At 44.6% G+C, this 13010-nt stretch overlaps 1 protein-coding gene across 1 annotated transcript in view; it reads left to right on the forward strand.

The window, feature by feature from the left end:
• The window catches only part of LOC136675477 (receptor-type tyrosine-protein phosphatase mu-like), a 244894-nt gene that overhangs the window by 37772 nt on the left and 194112 nt on the right, over positions 1–13010 (forward strand). The window lies entirely within an intron of this gene.

The following is a 13010-nucleotide window of genomic DNA, read 5'->3' on the forward strand; positions in this document are numbered from 1 at the left end:
TGGATTTATATTCCTATGTGCAGTTTATATCTGTTACCTGTGGACATATATGTAACGTATGTCATCTTTTCAAATGTGCCATTTTTCAATATAAGGCATACATTTTAGCCATGCATCAACATATACAGCCCAAGTCTCTGACTGACTGGAGCCCTGTCCAAGATGTGTTCCTTACATGCAGCCAATGATTCCACGTAGGGCACAGACCCAGATCGTTGTACATATACTTCCAATATAGTACCTTTATAAGAGAATGAAAACATCTTTTTAACATTCAGTGGAAATCAATGTAAAAGGATTTTATTCCAATTCATTTTGGAGCATTTCTAATGGACAGCTGCTGGGTTCGAGTGACAGAATGGACATGTCCTTGTCAGTGTTTCTTGATGGTGGGTCATTGAATCTTTCAATGTTGTTTGTATGTGTGCTGTCTCTTGTCATATCTAGTTCTATGTTTAAAGCCTTGTTTAGCCTTGCTCTGTGTTTAGCCTATCTCTGTGTTCCACCCCTTTGTTCAGTAAAGCCTTGTTTAGCTTGTTTAGTATTAGCTTTGTTTAGCTTTCTTGTTTAGTGTTTAGTCTGTGTTTAGCCCTTGTGTTTAGCCCTTGTTTAGTGTCCTAGCCCTTGTGTTTAGCCCTTGTGTTTAGTGTCCTAGCCCTTGTGTTTAGCCCTTGTGTTTAGTGTCCTAGCCCTTGTGTTTAGCCCTTGTGTTTAGTGTCCTAGCCCTTGTGTTTAGTGTCCTAGCCCTTGTGTCCTAGCCCTTGTTTAGTGTCCTAGCCCTTGTGTTTAGCCCTTGTGTTTAGTGTCCTAGCCCTTGTGTTTAGCCCTTGTGTTTAGTGTCCTAGCCCTTGTGTTTAGTGTCCTAGCCCTTGTGTTTAGCCCTTGTGTTTAGCCCTTGTTTAGTGTTTAGTCTGTGTTTAGCCCTTGTGTTTAGTGTCCTAGCCCTTGTGTTTAGTGTCCTAGCCCTTGTGTTTGGTGTCCTAGCCCTTGTGTTTAGTGTCCTAGCCCTTGTGTTTAGCCCTTGTGTTTAGCCCTTGTGTTTAGCCCTTGTGTTTAGTGTCCTAGCCCTTGTGTTTAGCCCTTGTGTTTAGCCCTTGTGTTTAGTGTCCTAGCCCTTGTGTTTAGTGTCCTAGCCCTTGTGTTTAGCCCTTGTGTTTAGCCCTTGTGTTTAGTGTCCTAGCCCTTGTGTTTAGCCCTTGTGTTTAGTGCCCTAGCCCTTGTGTCCTAGCCCTTGTGTTTAGTGTCCTAGCCCTTGTGTTTAGCCCTTGTGTTTAGTGTCCTAGCCCTTGTGTTTAGTGTCCTAGCCCTTGTGTCCTAGCCCTTGTTTAGTGTCCTAGCCCTTGTGTTTAGCCCTTGTGTTTAGTGTCCTAGCCCTTGTGTTTAGTGTCCTAGCCCTTGTGTCCTAGCCCTTGTGTTTAGTGTCCTAGCCCTTGTGTCCTAGCCCTTGTGTCTCCTGCATATACCACCATCCCTTACTCCTACAACACACCCGCAAAATTACACTGGCAAGGTGCTAGTCCATCACACACTTAAACCGTGGACAGTATTGCACAACCCTTCCCCATAGAATTACTCACAGCTCTTCAAAACAGTTACCTGAGGAGAGGCTCAAACCAAGGACTTCCAGATCCTGACACTAATTGTAGCCCATATATATATATATATATAATGTGTGTGTGAGTGTGTGTGTGCTATGACTGATGTTTATTTTAATGTTTGCCACTTATAAATTCATATGTTTTTACAAATTTATGATCAATATACCAAATACTTTATGGATATGCATATTTTGCCATGAATCAGATTTCTGTATGGGTCTGCAGAGACTAATCCTTGGCACCATTATTTCACATTGTAGGCTGTAGTGAAATGTTTGTGTTGTGATTCACCGCTCATGGCGCCGTGTTTAAACTCTCTTCTGTTTCTGCATATTTGCGCTCTGTCTTCGTACCCTGGCCAGAAGCATTTAACCTGTCTCATCGCTTACACCTTTGTGTGCCTTAAGTGCTGTAGTGTCTAATGCAGGTAAACACACAGTCAAGTACGTCCCCAAATATCCCCTCAACACCGTGGAAACACTGAAACACCTGTGCGCCCTCTTACGCTGGTAGCATTTGCCTCTGATTTCTCTCCCTCACTTCCCCTACTCTATAAAAACAAGCCTTGTTTTGTCAGTGATGAGGACGAAGCTGTCACTGCTCCCTCTCTCTCTCTCTCTCTCTCTCTCTCTTTCTCTCTCTCCGTCCGTGCCAGAGGAAGCCCTATTGGCGCGTGCCAATGCCCCAGGACTGAGAGAGAATACCCAATATGCATATTATTCTAATACCCAGCGCCGGTGCCCAGAATCCGCCAGCATGATCGCGTAATGAATGCTGCGCCTTGTAGGCCTCGAACATAAAGCCGTGTGTGCCTCACCAATGAATAATTCATCCCTGCCTCAAGGCAGCAAATCAGCCAGGCAACAGCTAAGAAAATTAGCTACCAATTAGTGTTTATTTACGTGATAGCTGGAGAAAGTCTCCCCTCTGCGAATATTTTTTCGTCTTCCCTTTCCTCCATTTCAGATTGCTTGACTTGTGCCAGGGAGACATCATCAACAAAGCAAAAAGTTCCTGGATGTTTTTGTTTTTTTTTGCTGACCTTGAAATGGAGGAGGTAAGAAAGCGAGAGAAAGGGGAGACAGATCGAGGCAGCGAGGGAGGGAGGGAGAGAGAAGACAGCTGGAATCAGATCCATGGCATCTCTTTTACTGCATCTCCCTATGAGATCATCCAGTTCAGTTAGGGTTGTTTGTGCAGGTCTGTGTGTGTGTGTGTGTGTGTGTGTGTTTGTGCTGGTTTATATATATATATATATATATATTGTTCTTGTTTGATTAGAACACCAGCAATTTCTATATTCTCTACAGAACCTATGATAGTTTGGTTTATTATATTTTAACATATTCGTAGTCACATCAGAATGACATAAAAGTGTGTGTGAATGTGCCTGTATCCATACTGATCTGACTCTTCCGTCTCAAACAGATTGATCAGCTCTGGGACAGAATGATTGCACAGAGCCTTTGCCCACCACAAAGATCTATTGAAGGGTTTTGATATTTCTTCAGAACTGAGCTTCTTCCTCCCCAGACACCATCCAAACCTCTCTCCCTCTTTTCGGTCGCTGCTCCTAAACCCTCATCTCCTCTGGCTGAGGCCTCACGCCAGGCAGCATTAGCAGTCTGTGTCTGTGAGGGTGTGTGTGTGTGTGTGTGTGTGCCTGTGCCTGTGTGTATTGCCAGGGCCGTGTGTCTGGTTAACCCTGGGTTTTTTTATGTTGAGACCCAACGCTCCCAGCCAAGCAGGAGAGCCCCACTGCCAGTGATGGAACACACTCATAGCATATCAACTGAGATTAGATATTGTAACACACAGAGCCAGAGATCAGACATAGGCTTTGGTCCACAGGCTAGAAGCTTGGATTGTGTGTGTGTGTGTGTGTGTGTGTGTGTGTGTGTCGCATCGTGGGGAATTGTCCTCTTGATGTAAATCATTAAACCGTAAAGTGTAGATGTGTTAAGGTTAGTGTAAAGTTGACTCTCTCTCTCTCTTTTAGTGGCACTTCAAACCTGTGCTGTGTTGTGAATGATATGAATCACAGACAAGATGGCTGACTGAACAAGCAACCAAAGGAATGTCAGGTTTTTCCTTCTTTAAAAATGATGATAATCATTGTTTTATCTTAGTTTAATGTAGTTTTTATGTAATGTGACCCTTTATTTAATAACAAACATAAAATATCGCTAATAGTAGCAGTCATGCTAGTTAGCTAGTAAATTTCCACTTCCAGCTTTTGTGTGAGGCTATTACATTCTAGCATCTGAGGCTACTGCAACATTTAATATGGAACTGGAAGGTTGGAGCCATATTCTGCCAAATCACAGAAGATATATCCTGGTGTTAATATACGGTTTAGTTTAACTAAAGTCCAGCAGTGCTCATCTGATATCACTGCAGACTGGCAGAGCCGCCTACAGAGCACTGCTAGCAGCCTGGTAGTGAAATACTTCTTAGCTTTATTTGCGCTCTGATGACATATCAGGCTCTTGAAGGTTTGTACCATTTCATAGAGGAAGATTTTAACCTCTACGTTTTATAACTCTCTGCCAAGGGGCAAGGTGACAATTGGGATAGTGACAGTACAAAACAATACAAGTGATTCAGGGAATCAGCCGATGGTTGAGGTCTATGGGCTGAAGTCTGCAGCGACACTGAAGCTACACCTCAACTCTCTCCGGAATAAAACAGTGCAGAGGCTCTCCAAGACTTGGAAACAAGCAGCTTCTGTTGAAAAAGTCATTGGAACGGAGACATAACAACCATCCACACTTTTACAGGTCTGCTTGCATGAGCTGGCGCTGAATTTCTTATTCATGCTCTTGTGTCTTCTCTCCAGAAGCTGAAATATAAACTGGTATGGAAGCATCGCATTCCAGACAAGCATCCGCCTGGGTGTCTCTTGTCACAGAATGTCTGGATTGTGCTTTGCAGCCTGCTTTTGTGCCGGCCAACGTGATAAGTGCTGGCTGATAGAACACATCTCTCTCTACCTTTCCCTTTCTCTGTCTTCCCTCTATCTCTCAGACTATCATTGCCTTCTGTTCGGATTTTGCTTTTCTGCTCTCCATTCATGGGAGTGCCAGTCAGACAGTGTCTGCATTTGTGTGTGTGTGTGTGTGTGGTTGCCCGGCTGGCGTGTGGCGATGAATAGAGCGGCAAGAATAGAAGGTGTTGTGGCATTGAACTTGACGGAATGCTCACATGCTTGTGCTTAGGGGTTTGTCTCTCTCTCTCTTTCTCTCTCTGTTTCCCCTTTTCTCGACCCTCTCACCTGCCTCGTCCATCTCCTCCCATCCCTCAATCCTGTTACGGCAGCGGCAGGTAAACACAGCTGAATGCCCTGACGTAGGCTGGTGATGTTGCTGTGGAGATGGACCTGTCGTCCAATTCTTCAGCCAATTAAATGATAAGATGTTTGGAGGTACTCCCAGGGGAACAGAGGAGGAGTTGTGAATGGCAGTGCTACGATTTACAAAGTGGCTTTTTTTTTTTTAAAAACCTCTTATCGTAGCTGCAGTGCCCGTTCAGCCCCTGCCCATTTGGCTTGTTCAGTCACTCACTAGAATGCCAGTTGAATAAAATCTAAGCAGCGGATAAGATGGAGGCCAGACAACTTTGCATTGTTTGCCTAGTTACTGTAGTCCTACACAGGCCAGATTCTGACAGCTGGTTATCCTACATTTCCTCTGAAACCGAAGCTTGTTTAAGCTGTGTGTGGACTGTCTGTGCTAAATTCACTCGTTGTAAGTGGTCTGCTGTTTTTCAGAACCGAGGGACAGTGCTGAAATCCTGTCAGGAATTTTTCACTCCATCCCATTCCTAATTCCTGACCGAGGGAAAACATTCCCCTCCGGAGTTCGGAGTTTATCATGGATAGCATGGATGCTGCCACATCTGTTCATATCCCCCTCACCTGTCCCCGCTCCGCTCCGGAGGTCCGGGTTGCAGGATCCGTGTCGGAATCCAGAGCCGCAGTCAGTCATTCCGTCACCTGCCAGGGACTCTCAGTTCTGCCAGCCGTCACACAGCTGGGCCTTCGCTAAGCCAGGCGACCGTTAAATAATACAGGTATTACTGCATCAGCACACAGCCCTAATTATTAATCAAGAGCTCAGGCTTGTGTGTGTGTGTGTGTGTGTGTGGCATTGACAGATGGCTGCTGTAATGCTGTAAACAGACTGGCAGAGAGTTAGTTGAATGGTGAAATTATATGACACTGAAATGCTCTTGACAAGTGCTTTGCAAAGATTTTAAAATACAGATTGCGTGGGGTGGAGAGGAAGGAATTGTTATTATTATTATTATTGTTATTAGTGATTTGGAGAAAGGCACAGCATTTTGGGGATGAATTAAAAAGGGGGATGCATTATGATATTTGAATTATATTAGTGTGGGCAACAAAGCTGTCCAATAGATAACGACAATTCATTGTAATTGAGTGAATTACACTTTTAATGGGGCGGCACGGTGGCGCAGCAGGTAGTGTCGCAGTCACACAGCTCCAGGGATGTGCAGGTTGTGGGTTCGATTCCCGCTCCGGGTGACTGTCTGTGAGGAGTGTGGTGTGTTCTCTCTGTGTCTGCGTGGGTTTCCTCTGGGTGACTGTCTGTGAGGAGTGTGGTGTGTTCTCTCTGTGTCTGCGTGGGTTTCCTCCGGGTGACTGTCTGTGAGGAGTGTGGTGTGTTCTCCCTGTGTCTGCGTGGGTTTCCTCCAGATGCTCCGGTTTCCTCCCATAGTCCAAAAACACACGTTGGTAGGTGGATTGGTGACTCAAAAAGTGTCCATAGGTGTGAATGTATGAGTGTGTGTTGCCCTGTGAAGGACTGGCGTCCCCTCCTGGGTGTATTCTTGCCTTGCGCCCAATGATTCCAGGTAGGCTCTGGACCCACCGCGACCCTGAACTGGATAAGCGCTTACAGATAATGAATGATGAAGCTGTTTTAATGTTGAGGAATTCAGTTGCATACACAGCTTGTGTAATCTGCGTAGAATAGCGAAGTTCCATAGAAGCATAGAAGGATCGCTTTTGGATCATTTCTATATTCAAATGATGTAGTAAACTAAAAATCCACAAAAATGGAGATAGGTGTTTTTAATTGCAGCAAAACTCCTTGGCTACAGATTCCATATTGCCCTGTGCATTAGTTCTTTCAGTGTGAGCACTGTATGTTCACACTGCATCTTTTTTCTTTATGTGTGTATCACTGAATTCTTTCAACACTAAATGCACACTCGGGTCAGAGTAGGTCAAACACTGCAGATGGCCAATGGAGAATTCACTTAAGTTAAAATGATCCAGCTTTTCTTCTTCAGCATCTGGATCTGTGCATATTTAATCACTCTAGAGCACTTCGACCTACCTCACTAATCATTAAATATATCCTCATATAGTCAGATTCGCTTCCTAGTAACGCAACCAGATGGCTATAATGCCTAAATATTCATAGTAAGTTTAAAAAAAAAAAAGAGAGAGACATTTTGCTCATTTTCACAGCAAGCTATTGCTTCTTGAGTTGGTGTTAATTTGAACCTGGAAGTCTGTGTGGAGATTTCTGAGTAAATAAGGACTCATTTACTCAAACAGAGCGCCAAAAATAGGGTGTTGTTGGCATCTGTTTCTGTTTAAATGAAAAACTTTCTTTCTGAGATTGAATGTAGGCTACGTCGAACACTTCTTGGGGGTATTATGAAGCTAATCAGTGGTATTTGACTGGAGGGTTAATTCGGTTAAACGAGAGGACGTCAGGGGACTTGGTTTGTAGGTAAAGACCATTTATCGTGGAGGGTTCCTGAGGAAAACGGAACGAGGAGTGAGAGAGCGAGAGAGAAACAGGGAGGGGAGGGGTGGTGGTGGTGGAAATTAGCACAAAGAGAACAGAGAGTGGAAGAATTTAAGTCACAATCCTATACAACCTGGAGATCGGGTAAAGCGGCGCATTAGCTCTGTGATGTGTGCGGTTATGATGGAACAGTCAATGGGAAAATAGGTCAAGAGCCTTCATACAATAATTGGATTTAATAATTCAAAACATTAATGAGGCTTCAGGACTGGCGGGTAGACCTCGTTTTGTTTTGGGCACAATTAATTCATGCCACCTAACTCTTTAAATTTGAATGAAGTCAGGTGTGAAAAGTTATTTGCCTGGTTTTGTTCCATCATCAATTAAAGACCGAGAACAGGTCTCTCAGCAGTTCACATCAACAGCTACCGGGGAAAAGGAAGGGGGGGGAGGGACCCCAGACATGTAAAGTGTATTAGAAATGGCATGTTAACAATCTGCTAACAAACATGACGCTTGGAAAAACGAAAGAAAGATGTAGTTTTCAGATTATATCAAAGTGATGCGGCTTGGCAGGGGACCCAAGGAGAGGGTTTATTATTCCTTCACAGCTCAGTGGGTTAAAGCCACGCACAAGAGCTCTGGTGTTTATGAGTCAGACAAAAGCACTCCGGCTGGGGTTTAAAATGCTCTCTGAGCAACAACCAGATGAATCTTCATCATCTGCATTTGCTGGCAGTGAACTTGTTTAGGGTTAATGTGGCCTTAAATGGAACTGTTCGGCTGTTGTGTTTGTTTTGAAGCTTCTCTGAAGACGGTAACCTGCTCTAAGTCATTAGAGATTAGGTTTGGGAAACGGAAATATTCGTCAGCTTTTATTTATAGTTACATATACATTTAGGGAGGCCTGCATTAATAATGTAGTCCAACAGAACAAAACAATAATGCACTTTAAACAGGTGTAGTACTAAACATATCACTACCATGAGCTACCGAAAACGAAGCCAGTGATTGGTAGAGACTAGAGCCTTTTTATTTGCTCTGATTTCTACGCCTTTCAACGTATTACAACATACACTTTACAATCACCCAGTTGAAACATAATTCTTAGCTAAACCCAATGCTGCCCGCTCTATGGGCTTGTGTGAGGGACTTTCAGGGACCCATGGGAGCCATTTTAGATGCCTGTCATTCGTCACTTACAGAGTTCAAGCTTGTTACTAAACCTCTTTGAGGATGTTTTTGTGAAATGAAGGCTATTAGGAGGCTGTTTGTCTCCTTTGCTGCGCTTAATCCTTAATTCTGGAACATTGCTGTGAGGATTTCATGGCATACAGACATTATTTAAGCATTATTCAAGTCACCTCACCTAGATGTTGGACGCTTGGTCTGGAACACAGTTTCAGAGATATGAGATACAGCCATGAAAAAGAATTAAAACAGATCTCCACATCCCAGTGTGTGATATTTTCTATACTCCTCTATCTGACCTTTAATTTCATGTTTTATGGACATTATAAAAACCGAATGGGCGCACCTTGATGTAGCTGAATTCACTAATTCTAAAAGCTTTGGACATAAACTCAATGACTTCACTCACTGAAGGTTGCTGTGGACCGTCTTGATCTCTTTGGTACTGAGGCAGACTGTGGTTCATAAAAGTGGTTCCTGTAATCTGATCAGACCATTGTCCAGCACAAGCTTTGGTGACCCCACTGCTCAGGTTAAGCCATCTCAGGCCTCTCATGTGTCCACACCTCTGTGTGTGTGTGTGTGTTCTTGCTCTGCTCCGCTCCAGATCCCGTCCACAGGCTGGAGCAGGATTAAGCTTCAGTCTGGGCCACTTCTTGCACTGCTTGGCTTGTGGCATTAACAGAGTTAGCCGGTGTGGGTTTGAACTGAAGAGCAAAACACGCACACCCCTGAAACATGCCTGTGGAAACCCCTTAGGGGATTAGGATCTCAATGTCCACACCTGAGCACCCCTCGGGGAAGCTCTGGACGGCCCAGTGACCTGTAGCTTCCTCACAATCCTGGTGTGGAATACCGGTTGCTTGTGGGGCCCTACAGCATACCTTGGAATTTTCTGCTCTGTCTGGCTGTGACAGCTTATAAGGATTAGTTTCAATCTTTTTCTGTTTTATTTTGTTTGTTGTGGTCTGTTTTGTAGCTGATCACCAAGCTGAGTTTTGTTTCTGTTTTTTGTGAATTCTTGACTTCATTTGAATGAACTAAAGATTGAGGCTTTATTCAAAATTAGATCGGGGTATGACCATTCATAACGTGTAGTTCTGTTTGATGTGCTGGGGTCTGGATTCAGTCAAATGTTTGTGATACCGCAAAATTGGAATCAAAACGTAATTTATGGAACATTCATTCATTCATTATCTGTAAGCGCTTATCCAATTCAGGGTCGCGGTGGGTCCGAAGCCTACCTGGAATCATTGGGCGCAAGGCGGGAATACACCCTGGAGGGGGCGCCAGTCCTTCACAGGGCAACACACACTCACACATTCACTCACACACTCACACCTATGGACACTTTGGAGTCGCCAATCCACCTACCAACGTGTGTTTTTGGACCGTTGGAGGATACCGGAGCACCCGGAGGAAACCCATGTGGACACAGGGAGAACAAACCACACTCCTCACAGACAGTCACCCGGAGGAAACCCATGTGGACACAGGGAGAACACACCACACTCCTCACAGACAGTCACCCGGAGGAAACCCATGCAGACACAGGGAGAACACACCACACTCCTCACAGACAGTCACCCGGAGGAAACCCATGTGGACACAGGGAGAACACACCACACTCCTCACAGGCAGTCACCCAGAGGAAACCCACGTAGACACAGGGAGAACATACCACACTCCTCACAGACAGTCACCCGGAGGAAACCCACGCAGACACAGGGAGAACACACCACACTCCTCACAGACAGTCACCCGGAGGAAACCCACGCAGACACAGGGAGAACATACCACACTCCTCACAGACAGGCCCCTGGAGCTGTGTGACTGCTGCCCATTTATGGAACATATAAATGCAATATTTCTATATCCAAATTAAGAGACACCAACAACTTTTCATTCATTCATTCATTCAAGGCCTATACAATGCTGTTCCTACCAGCCTTAGAAATATAAAATGTATTCGGAAATTGGAATATTACACACAAATATCTAATCTTCCATGTTTTAAAGATAAATAGATGCTTTGCACTAAGACTTTGGCAAACATTTCTATCACAAAGCATTACAAGCCTGTTCAATGTCTCTTGTCTTGTCAAGGCCAAAACACACAGTGCATCTGACAAAAACACTTAAGGACCAGGGACAAAGGACAGGAGAGCTTTAAAATAGAAATGGGTTATATGACATTGAGGAGTAATTGTGTTAAAAATGAGAATGTGTGATTGGTTTGTACCCCTAGTGTGTTAGTTTATGCAAGGGGGTAAAATGCTCTTTCCTGTTTGATTGGCTTGGTAAAAGTGGTCCGGTCACCACAGGCTCATTACACAGATGTGCAGAAAATAACTGTAAGATCAAAGTCAATTGTGAAAGCTGCTTTTGTTCACTGGTCTTTTTTTTCATATTCTAAGACGATGGGTAGGTTACTGTGGGTTTTCTAAAGGGTTGCCGTTGTAGGTGGTTTTAAAGTTCCTGCCTTTGGTAAAAAAAAATGGCTGGGTTAAAAACAGCTGCGGGCGGCACGGTGGTGCAGCAGGTAGTGTCGCAGTCACACAGCTCCAGGGACCTGGAGGTTGTGGGTTCGATTCCCGCTCCGGGTGACTGTCTGTGAGGAGTGTGGTGTGTTCTCCCTGTGTCTGCATGGGTTTCCTCCGGGTGACTGTCTGTGAGGAGTGTGGTGTGTTCTCCCTGTGTCTGCGTGGGTTTCCTCCGGGTGACTGTCTGTGAGGAGTGTGGTGTGTTCTCCCTGTGTCTGCGTGGGTTTCCTCCGGGTGACTGTCTGTGAGGAGTGTGGTGTGTTCTCCCTGTGTCTGCGTGGGTTTCCTCCGGGTGACTGTCTGTGAGGAGTGTGGTGTGTTCTCCCTGTGTCTGCGTGGGTTTCCTCCGGGTGACTGTCTGTGAGGAGTGTGGTGTGTTCTCCCTGTGTCTGCGTGGGTTTCCTCCGGGTGACTGTCTGTGAGGAGTTGGTTTGTTCTCCCTGTGTCTGCGTGGGTTTCCTCCGGGTGACTGTCTGTGAGGAGTTGGTTTGTTCTCCCTGTGTCTGCGTGGGTTTCCTCCGGGTGACTGTCTGTGAGGAGTTGGTTTGTTCTCCCTGTTAGGTGGTAGGTGAATTGGCGACTCAAAAGTGTCCATAGGTATGAGTGTGTGTGAGTGAATGTGTGAGTATGTGTGTTGCCCTGTGAAGGACTGGCGCCCCCTCCAGGGTGTATTCCCTGCCTTGCGCCCAATGATTCCAGGTAGGCTCCGGATCCACCGCGAACCTGAACTGGATAAGGGTTACAGAAAATGAATGCATGAATAAAAACAGCTGCCTTTCTGTGCTTTGGGCAACACAGTCCTGGGTCACTATTGACAAACCCAACATAGGATATGTTTCCTGTGTAGCCTTTGGGTTAAATTGCTTTCAGTCTTATTATTGGGTAAAAACAATCTCCACTGAGAATCAGGTTGGGCTGAAAACATGAACGCCATTAGAATTCAAGTTTATCATTTTAATTAACATGATGAAAACTGTGAACATACACTAAACATGGTACGAATAAAATGAATAACAGTTGGATGATGGACTGGCCTTCGCTGCACTCACTGACCCTGAGTGAGGTTCAGAGCCACTGTGGCCCTCGGCAGGATGAAGCCTTTTCAGAAAATGAACAAATGAAGAATATATGTTTTTAAATTTACAAATAATAAATATGATTAACTACTAAAAATGGTAGTACAAGGCAGATTGGAAATTTGAATAATCTGACCCCGCTGACCCACCGCCTCCTTCTTAAAGCTGTGGTCAGATGGTTCGCCTGGTTTTCTCTAACAACACTGCAGCCGTGCCTCTGAATATTGTGTTTACCCGTAAAGAACGAGCCTGTAGTGTCTGCCTTTTGTGGAGAAAAAAAAATCATGCCAAATGCCTTTTTCATTTTCTTTGATTTTCAACTAGGGCCAGGTTTCCATTCAAAGGTTAATCATTCGATGACTAATGTTAAGCACAGTAAAAAATGCTAATTTAGCTGTGTTTCCATTGAGTAGAATTAGTCGACAAATTTTAGATGATGTGGGCTCCTGTGATTAAGAGCAGGATCAGAGACTTGAATTGGTTTTTGATTTCAGTCGAATCCTTTTTACATTTTTATGGCCTTACTCTCATTCACTCTCTCTCTCTCATATTCTCAGACTCTCTCACACACACACACACCTCTCACACACACGCAAACACACATACTACTCATGGCATTACAAGTCATCGTTTAACCCTTTTTCTTCCCTCCTTTATTCTTTCCTTTTCCAGTGGCCAAAATGTGAAATGTCTACCTCTGATACCCATCAGCTTCATAACACAGGTCTTTAATCTCTTCCTATAAAACGGCAAGCATTGGCATTTTAAATCTGAAAGCTATACATTATCTGCAGCGTGTGCTCTCCGGCTGAGAACGAT

This window comes from Hoplias malabaricus, chromosome X1 (assembly GCF_029633855.1).
Source record: "Hoplias malabaricus isolate fHopMal1 chromosome X1, fHopMal1.hap1, whole genome shotgun sequence".
NCBI lineage: Eukaryota > Metazoa > Chordata > Actinopteri > Characiformes > Erythrinidae > Hoplias > Hoplias malabaricus.